Genomic DNA, 8,973 nt, shown 5'->3' on the forward strand with positions numbered 1-8,973 from the left:
TTCCGGTTAATACAATTCTAGCATGAATAATAAACATTTATCATGATATAAGGAAATAAATAATAACTTTATTATTGCCTCTAGGGCATATTTCCTTCACTTGGGTCACTGACCACAACCCCCATCTAATTAACTCTTGTGTTTAAACACCAAGCCAATGATGTGTGGCCCCCCTGGCCGGTTTGACTAGTCAGTGCTGGCTGGGCTGACTTTTTTAACAGGTGGGCCCCTCTCTCACTGGTCAAATACCGCTTTGAGCTTGGGTAAAACCATCGAGGGTCTGATTTTGTCCGGTATGAGATTGTTTAGGGGGTGAAAGGAGCAGGAAAAAAATCAGGGGTTATGTGAACTGTCGGATTCGTGGGTTCCGGCAGACCCTTAAGGTTCGAACACTGGGGTGCGCGCGGAGATCACGCCTTCAACCTCTCCGTCTCGCAAGGATCTAAACTACTAAAAGAAATGCATAGGAGACACAAGATTTATACTGGTTCGGGCCACCGTTGTGGTGTAATACCCTACTCCAGTGTGTGGTTGGTGGATTGCCTCCTTGGGCTGGTGATGATGAACAATATAAGGAAGAACAGCCTCGCGAGGGTCTGTTCTTGGCTGGGGTGATGAACTGCTTGGGGGAGTTCAGTCACCTCTTCGTCCAACCCCCTCCCCACGATGCCTCACTCCGGCGACCGCGGGCGAGGTCCATGCCCTCGCCATGGGCCCTCACCGGCCCATTCTACCACTTTGGCATGCTCACGGTGAGCGCCTAATGCCGGTGCACCCCTCTCCCCTCTTCCATGTGCCTTATAGTGCCCTGCCACCTAGCTTCGAACGCTCTGCTGCTGGCCTCGGCCATGCCTAAGGGTCTGACCGTCCCCGCTCGCGCTACCACCTCCGTTCTATGCGGAGCGAGCCCACCGGACGCAGGGCGAATCCACCGGCCATTTGGTCGCCGGGATAGAGCTCCCACGCCCTCTGCTGTGACGTATGCTCGTCGGCGGCCTTAACACCGATGGTTAGATTAGGATTAGTGTTAGGTTATGTTAGTCTTGGGTCACTGACCACAACCCCCATCTAATTAACTCTTGTGTTTAACCACCAAGCCAATGATGTGTGCCCCCCCCCCCTGGCCGGTTTGACTAATCAGTGCTGGCTGGGCTGACTTTTTTAACGGGTGGGCCCCTCTCTCGCTGGTCAAATACCGCTTTGAGCTTGGGTAAAACCATCGAGGGCCTGATTTTGTCCGGTATGAGATTGTTTAGGGGGTGAAAGGAGCAGAAAAAAAATCAGGGGTTATGTGAACTGTCGGATTCGTGGGTTCCGGCAGACCCTTAAGGTTCGAACACTGGGGTGCGCGCGGAGATCACGCCTTCAACCTCTCCGTCTCGCAAGGATCTAAACTACTAAAAGAACTGCACAGGAGACACAAGATTTATACTGGTTCGGTCCATCGTTGTGGTGTAATACCCTACTCCAGTGTGTGGTTGGTGGATTGCCTCCTTGGGCTGGTGATGATGAACAATATAAGGAAGAACAGCCTTGCCAGGGTCTGTTCTTGGCTGGGGTGATGAACTGCTTGGGGGAGTTCAGTCACCTCTTCGTCCAACCCCCTCCCCACGATGCCTCACTCCGGCGACCGCGGGCGAGGTCCATGCCCTCACCATGGGCCCTCACCAGCCCATTCTACCGCTTTGGCATGCTCACGGTGAGCGCCTAATGCCGGTGCACCCCTCTCCCCTCTTCCATGTGCCTTATAGTGCCCTGCCACCTAGCTTCGAACGCTCCGCTGCTGGCCTCGGTCATGCCTAAGGGTCTGACCGTCCCCGCTCGCGCTACCACCTCCGTTCTATGCGGAGCGAGCCCACCGGACGCAGGGCGAATCCACCGGCCATTTGGTCGCCGGGATAGAGCTCACACGCCCTCTGCTGTGACGTATGCTCGTCGGCGGCCTTAACACCGATGGTTAGATTAGGATTAGTGTTAGGTTATGTTAGTCTTGGGTCACTGACCACAACCCCCATCTAATTAACTCTTGTGTTTAACCACCAAGCCAATGACGTGTGGCCCCCCCTGGCCGGTTTGACTAGTCAGTGCTGGCTGGGCTGACTTTTTTAACAGGTGGGCCCCTCTCTCATTGGTCAAATACCGCTTTGAGCTTGGGTAAAACCATCGAGGGTCTGATTTTGTCCGGTATAAGATTGTTTAGGGGGTGAAAGGAGCAGAAAAAAATTAGGGGTTATGTGAACCACCAACTTTATTCAGGGTAGTAAAATGGACTTTTTTCTTCTAACTATATATGCGTCCAAAGTTTATTTTCAATCCACTTGCGTGCGTCATGGTGCTTTTGTCTCCGGTATTCTCGTAGGCCTTTCCTTAGCGAGCTGTTGGGGAACTTGATTTCACTGGCTGTATCTAATGCATCTCCGTTTGGTTCTGTTAGAGCAATTCTAGCAGACCCCACAAAAACTTAATCCGCAAAACGCATTTGCAGTTTCACGAAGATCGCGTTTGCGGGTCAAAAACTAGCGCGGACGAATGGATACTGTAAAACAAGCTGTAAAATTGGAATAAAGAGCTTCTTCCTCCAGTCCGACCGTTGCTGCCCCTTCCTCCAGCCGGCCGCGCCCAACCCCGTCGGCCACGCCCCATCGCCCATCGGTCGCGCCCCATCACTGCGCCGGTCGCGCCCAGCCTCGCTGGCCACGCCCCGTCGCCTCCGTCGTCCGCGCTCAGCCTTGCCGGCCACGCCCCGTCGCCTCCGTCGTCCGCGCGTTGCTCTATTGCCAGGCGAGCCGTGCCCCTTTGCCTGCCGCGTCAGGAGGATTCCGGCGGCCAGTCTGAGGTCATGGGAGGCCACGAAGATGTCGAGCTCGCCCAATTTGAACCGGCGGCGAGCGATTGCAGCGTCTAGCGGCCTTTTCCGATGTGCGGTGATGAATTCCGGCGAGTTTAGGGCGGATTCCGGCAAACTCCGCGGCGGCGTGTTTGCTCCGACGAGGTTTGACCGGTATACGGGGGCCCCTAAATTCGGCCTTCCAACTTCCAAAGATAAGGGTTTCGGGTGTGCATTTGCGGTGGCCCTTCAAAAATTTACAGGTTGGACCACTTTTACAGTTTCTGTTCTGAACACTTTTTTCGCCCAAAACTGTAAAACGTAAAAAATTTGCGGGTTTGATCACTTATACGGGGTCTGCTAGAGATGCTCTTAACACGGAACAATACTCAACCAAACAGCAATACGAGCACTTATAACGTAACTGCAGACCTCCGCTCTTTTAACATTTAATGGCGGGCGCTAGCTTAACACTAATGTGCACTCTTTTGTGCCCTCTTTACCCTGTTCGTGATGGGTGCATGTGCTTCTTCAGAAGAATTTGTGATAATCACAGCAGGGGACCCCAGGGGTTCACACATCACACATTTCACGCTTTCCTATGTGGTTCTGTTAACACGGGATAATAATCAAACAAACAAGCAACATGAAGATTTGTAAAAAGAAAAATAACTGCAGACCTCTCCTTTGTATCAGTTAAAGTACGCTTACTCCACTAATCTGCACTCTGTTATGCCTCTTAACCCTGATTGGTGCAGCTGCCGGCATGACCACGAGGGAGAATTACAACTTGGTCGAGCCGAGTCTTTCTAGCACAACCACGTGGCGAAAGCAATGTGTTCGGCTCCGGGGGTCGGTTCTGCTTCGGCTTCGGTTTTCGCTTTTGTGATAGAGTCAAGATGATGAAGCTTTGTCTGTCTGTCTCCATCGTTTACTATTGTTCCACTTGTGTGCGTGCTAGTGCTTGACTCTCTCGTATCCTGGTAGGTGTTTCCTTACCAAGCTATTGGAGAGCTCTGATTTCACCCCGCTGCCAAAAATCCTTATTCGCGCTTTGGCTGTATCTGATGCATCCACTGTGGTTCTGTTAAGATGAAACAGTAATAAAACAAGCAAGCAAGATGAGGATTTGTAACTTAACTGCCACTCTTTTATCAGATGCATCCTCTGATGTTGTTGAAACAGTAATCAAGATGAAACAGTAACTTACCTTAACTTATCTTGGAAAACTCTTTTATCAGATGCATCTTTTATAAGATGAGACAGTAATCAAGCAAGATGAGGATTTGTAACTTAAGTTCCCCTCTTTTATCAGACGCTTAGCACAAATCTGCACTCTGTTATGCCCTCTTAATCCTGATGGGTGAATGTGCTTACTTAGAAGTTGGGATAATCACAGTAGGAGAACCCGGGGTTCACACATCACACGGAGCCAGCCAAAGTCTCAAGGACAGCCACGTCGAGAAAACGATGTGCGGGTCCGGTTCGCTTCAGATTTCGGCTCGGTTCTCGGTTCTGTGACAGAGACTAGAGGAGTGGACGGTTCATCATCGGTTCTTGGGTTTGTGCAGCCTCTCACCCTGCCATTTGCTCGGGTTCGGTTCTGCTCTGGGTGCCTACTGGCTACGGCCAACGCGTCTCCTGTCGGGAGATTGGATAATATGCCCCTCTTTATTTGGGCAGTTGATAATTTGCCCCTCTTTACTTTCGGTTGGATGATTTGCCCTGCTTTTCCTTTTCCAGTAGATAATATGCCCTTTTTAATTACTGTAATCATTTCTCAGTTTTTATCCCAATTATCACCATGCGAAATGACCCGACTACCCTTGTGGCAAATTGCAATTATGTCCTGGCCTCCTTCCCTCTTTACGTTGGTATACACAACAGAACCAACTGATCAAGAAATCGTAGATTGATTCTATTACGTTGCATCATCATGTCTGTGCCCAGCGGACAGGTGGATGCACCGCCGGCCACCAAGCCGTCAACTCCGGCGGCCCCTGGACAGCCGGCCACCAAGCCATCAACTCTGGCGACCCCTGGACAGCGAGGGTTCACACCAGCAGCCGGCGAGGTGATTCCAGAGTGCCGGACGAGGCAACTCCTGTATCCATGGATCGCCACAAGATGCTCCAGATCGGTAAGCATTTGGTCCTCCCTTCGGCCTCAGACCCTCCCTCCCATATGGCGTTGATGAACCTGCATAGAAAGTACAGTAAACTCAGATGAAGCCTGAAAAAATACTTCAGATCTAGCATTGTTTTTATTTTTGGATGTAATATTTTGTAAGTAATTGTATGATGTCCTTATGTTAAAATGCTTATTTCTTCTCCAAGTAGGCGAACGACGGTTGCTAGCAATGATACATACGTACCAACAACAGAAGGAGGCATTGATTGGTCCCAGATTGAGATAGCACCAATGAATGATGACGAAATTGATGTTCCTATAACAAAAGAAAATATGTGCTCGGTGCTTGGAATCGACGATGAACCTGTGCAACGAAAATGTGTATCTGAAGCAGCCATCAAAGCCTCGATTGCAAATGTTGATGCATGTATAGCTGATATTAATGAGGACTTACTTGCTGATGCGGCTCTTCCAGTGCCTGACCATATGCCTGAAGATGATCACTTTTGGTATGATAAGGAACATCCTGTGATAGAGGAAGGTTCTTTGTTTCGTTCGATGAAAGAGTTTAGGATGCTTATGGGAACATTTGCTATTAGAGGTAAGTTTGACATTAAGACCAAGGATAGTGACACTACTAGATATGTGGGTCACTGTAAAGGAAATGGATGCCCTTGGCGTATAATTGCTAGAACGATAGAAGATGGCAAAACAGTCAGGGTATAAACTTACCTAACACTAATCATTTTTTATGTTGAAACAATTTTTAAAAATTACTTGCACCTAATGGTTGCTATTGTGCAGGTTAACAAGATAGTAAAGCCTCATAAGTGTTCATCAACCGCTAAAGTGATTACAAGCATGGCAGACCAAGCATGGGTGGCAGAAAAGGCAATTGGGTATCTTCAAAGTGAACCAAACATTGGTGGCATGGAGCTCCTAAAAAAGCTACAAGCAGAGTACAAATGTACTATTGGGTATGATACTGTTCAAAAGGGAAAAGAAAGGGCCGCAAATATGTTATATATGGAACCTGGGGAAAAAGCTTTCAGAATTTATTCAACTTCAAAGCTGAGATTGATAAGAGATCTCCGGGTAGCATTGTTGAGGTTGATGTCAAGAGGGAAAAAGATGGAGTGTATTTCCGGAGATTTTTTATGGCACTTAAGCCAAGCATTGATGGCTTTTTGGCTGGTTGTAGACCATATCTCAGTATAGACTCCACACATTTGACTGGAAAGTGGAATGGTCAATTGGCGGCATGTACAGCACTAGACGGACAAAACTGGATGTTTCCTTTAGCATTTGGTTTCTTTGGTACGGAGACTGAGGAGAACTGGGTTTGGTTTATGCAACAACTACATAAGGCAATAGGACATCTTCAAACTCTAGCTATTTGTACTGATGCATGCAAAGGGTTAGAGAATGCAGTTAAAATTGTTTTTCCTCAAGCTGAGCAAAGGGAATGCTTTAGGCATCTAATGGCAAACTTCAAAAAGAAGTTTCATGGAGATGTTTTTGGTCGCATGTGGCCAGCAGCCAAGGCTTACCGTCTAGAAACATTTAACTACCATATGGGCAAGATTTTCGAAGTTGAACCTACAGTGAGTACCTACTTGTGTACTTATCATAATTTGAAGTGGATGAGATGCGACTTCAACACAGAAATAAAATGTGATTACATTCACAATAATCTAGCTGAGTGCTTCAATAGCTGGATCAAAGGAACAAAGGATCTGCCCATGGATGAGCAAGCAGACAAAATAAGAGAGAAAATTATGATACTTGTTGAGAGGAGGAGAAGGATTGGGGAAATTCTCAACAAATAAATAACAGAACTAGACAACTTGACCATTTGGTTGTTGGAAGATCAACCGAAGAAAGTTGTGAGGTCAAGGACACCAGCAAGAAGAATCTTAGGCACGTTGTCAAAATAGGTACCCATGAGTGCACTTGCCTAGAATGGCAGCACACTGGAAAGCCCTGTGAGCATGCACTTGCATTTCTTATAGAGAGAGCAGATGTGAACTTCCAACCATATGTGCATGACTACTACTCTGTGAGTAGGTTCCGGGCTGCCTATGCTGGAGAGATTGAACCAATCACAGACAAGTCTCAATGGCCTCAGGTTACTCTAGATTTTGAGATGATACCACCAGATTTAAAAAGCTCTGTTGGGAGAAGGAGGAAGCAGAGGATCAAAAGTTGCCTTGAAGACGATGGTGGTGGTGGCAAACGGAAGAAAAAAGATGATGATGGAAAACGAAATGAGCAAGAAGGTGGTGCCAAACAGAAGGAAAAAGAAAAGAAGAGATTTGGCACCAAAAACAGGTGCAAACAATGTGGAATCTTGGGGCACAGAAAATCAACTTGTAAAAAGAAGGAAGCTAATGAGAGGTAACCCATGTACTAGTACCACTACTACTACTATATATCATCTACATTAGTATGAAATTAGTATTAGTATACCATTTCTAATGTCATGTGTGGTTGAACTTTCCAGCGACGTGTCTGCTCACGAGCTCGCTCCAGCTGTTGTTGCGACACCCACACGCACAACAACAATCACAGTGCCTCCCAGCCTTCATAACAGCCCTGGGCCTATTACAAGGAGGTAACTGTTTATATTTTTCATATGCACATTTGATTCATGCAAAAGAAATCCTGCTTTTGTAACTGATGTGTAAACATGCAGGAGACTTGCTATGGCCATAGCCGAAGGCGATGCATCACAACCATCTGGAACAACGAATGTTTCTGTACCATCGCCTACTTCTCACATCCCTTCAAGCTCTACGACATGCAAGAAAAAAATGACCCCAAGGAGGAAGAAGATGTAATTTTTTTTGCGGGGAAGAAGATGTAATTTCTGAGATACGAACTCAGAATTATTGTTAATTTGCTTGACGTAAACTCAGATCAAACTGTTATGCCATTTGAACCGAGCAGTCCTTTTTATGACATCGAATTCCATGTACCAAGTGGATACTTGTTGTCAGTTTAATTTCTTTATCTATGAAGTGGTTATATCCTGCCAAGTTCTACCGAAGTGCATATGTAAGGATGCATACCATCATATATAGATGCCTGACCTGTGGTTTAATTAGAAAATGCACTTCATCGTACCCAGCCCGACAATTGGAGCATGCCCAGCTGCTAATTACTACCAACAATGTCGTTCAGGCTTGCTATTAGTAGCGTAGTAGCAACAAGCTCACACAAAAATTTGTACAGATGCATCAAGCACCGATTGATTTCTTACCTGACCGACAACAGCTGCCGATGTGGTCTTGCTGGAGCCTCCCTTGCCGAGGAAAGTCACCAGCTTCACGGAGTGCCGGCGCAGGCAGACCAGACGCCACCTACGGCAGGTAGTGGCAGCTGCAACGACGAGGATTTTCCTCGCCGAAACGAGCAACGACGGTGCCATCCGCCTATTCCGCAGCTCCAAGCTGCAGCGGAGCTACCGGGCCGCCGAGATGCAGAGGAGCTGCAGCGCCTCCGACCTGCAGGAGCCAGCCCGCCTCTCCGAGTTTAACGGCAGCCCCCCGCCGCCGAGCTGCAGCGGTATCCGCCACCAAGATGGGGTCCAAGGTGTCCTGGTCGGCCTCCTCCAGGATCCACTTCAGTACATGTACAGTGGGGAGAGAGAGGGACGGGAGAAAGGGGATGAACTGGGGAGATGGACTGTTCAGTGGAAGCAAAGACCAACAGTCCGACACGGGGAAGGAGACTAGGACATAATTGCAATTTGCCACAAGGGCAGTCGGGTCATTTCGCATGGTGATAATTGGGATAAAAACTGAGAAATGATTACAGTAATTAAAAAGGGCATATTATCTACTGGAAAAGGAAAAGCAGGGCAAATCATCCAACCGAAAGTAAAGAGGGGCAAATTATCAACTGCCCAAATAAAAAGGGGCATATTATCCAATCTCCCGTCTCCTGTCGGGGTGGTTTTCCACGCAACTTAGCATCCGGCAACTATATATATCAAAGATGTGTTCCTTCTTCTA

The 8,973-nt window shown here is 47.8% G+C and overlaps 2 long non-coding RNA genes across 2 annotated transcripts; one reads left to right on the forward strand and one right to left on the reverse strand.

Annotated features, from left to right (window-relative positions):
• Positions 1-5,458: 5,458 nt before the first annotated feature.
• LOC123186120 (uncharacterized) lies at positions 5,459-8,314 on the reverse strand. Its single transcript, XR_006493560.1, has 3 exons — positions 8,220-8,314; positions 7,427-7,558; positions 5,459-5,483 (listed from the first exon to the last, which is right to left on the reverse strand). It is a non-coding gene; the product is annotated as an uncharacterized lncRNA (long non-coding RNA).
• On the forward strand, positions 7,308-7,765 carry LOC123186118 (uncharacterized). Its single transcript, XR_006493559.1, has 3 exons — positions 7,308-7,354; positions 7,461-7,571; positions 7,653-7,765. It is a non-coding gene; the product is annotated as an uncharacterized lncRNA (long non-coding RNA).
• Positions 8,315-8,973: the final 659 nt, after the last annotated feature.

This window comes from Triticum aestivum, chromosome 2A, assembly GCF_018294505.1.
Source record: "Triticum aestivum cultivar Chinese Spring chromosome 2A, IWGSC CS RefSeq v2.1, whole genome shotgun sequence".
In the NCBI taxonomy this organism is placed as follows: domain Eukaryota; kingdom Viridiplantae; phylum Streptophyta; class Magnoliopsida; order Poales; family Poaceae; genus Triticum; species Triticum aestivum.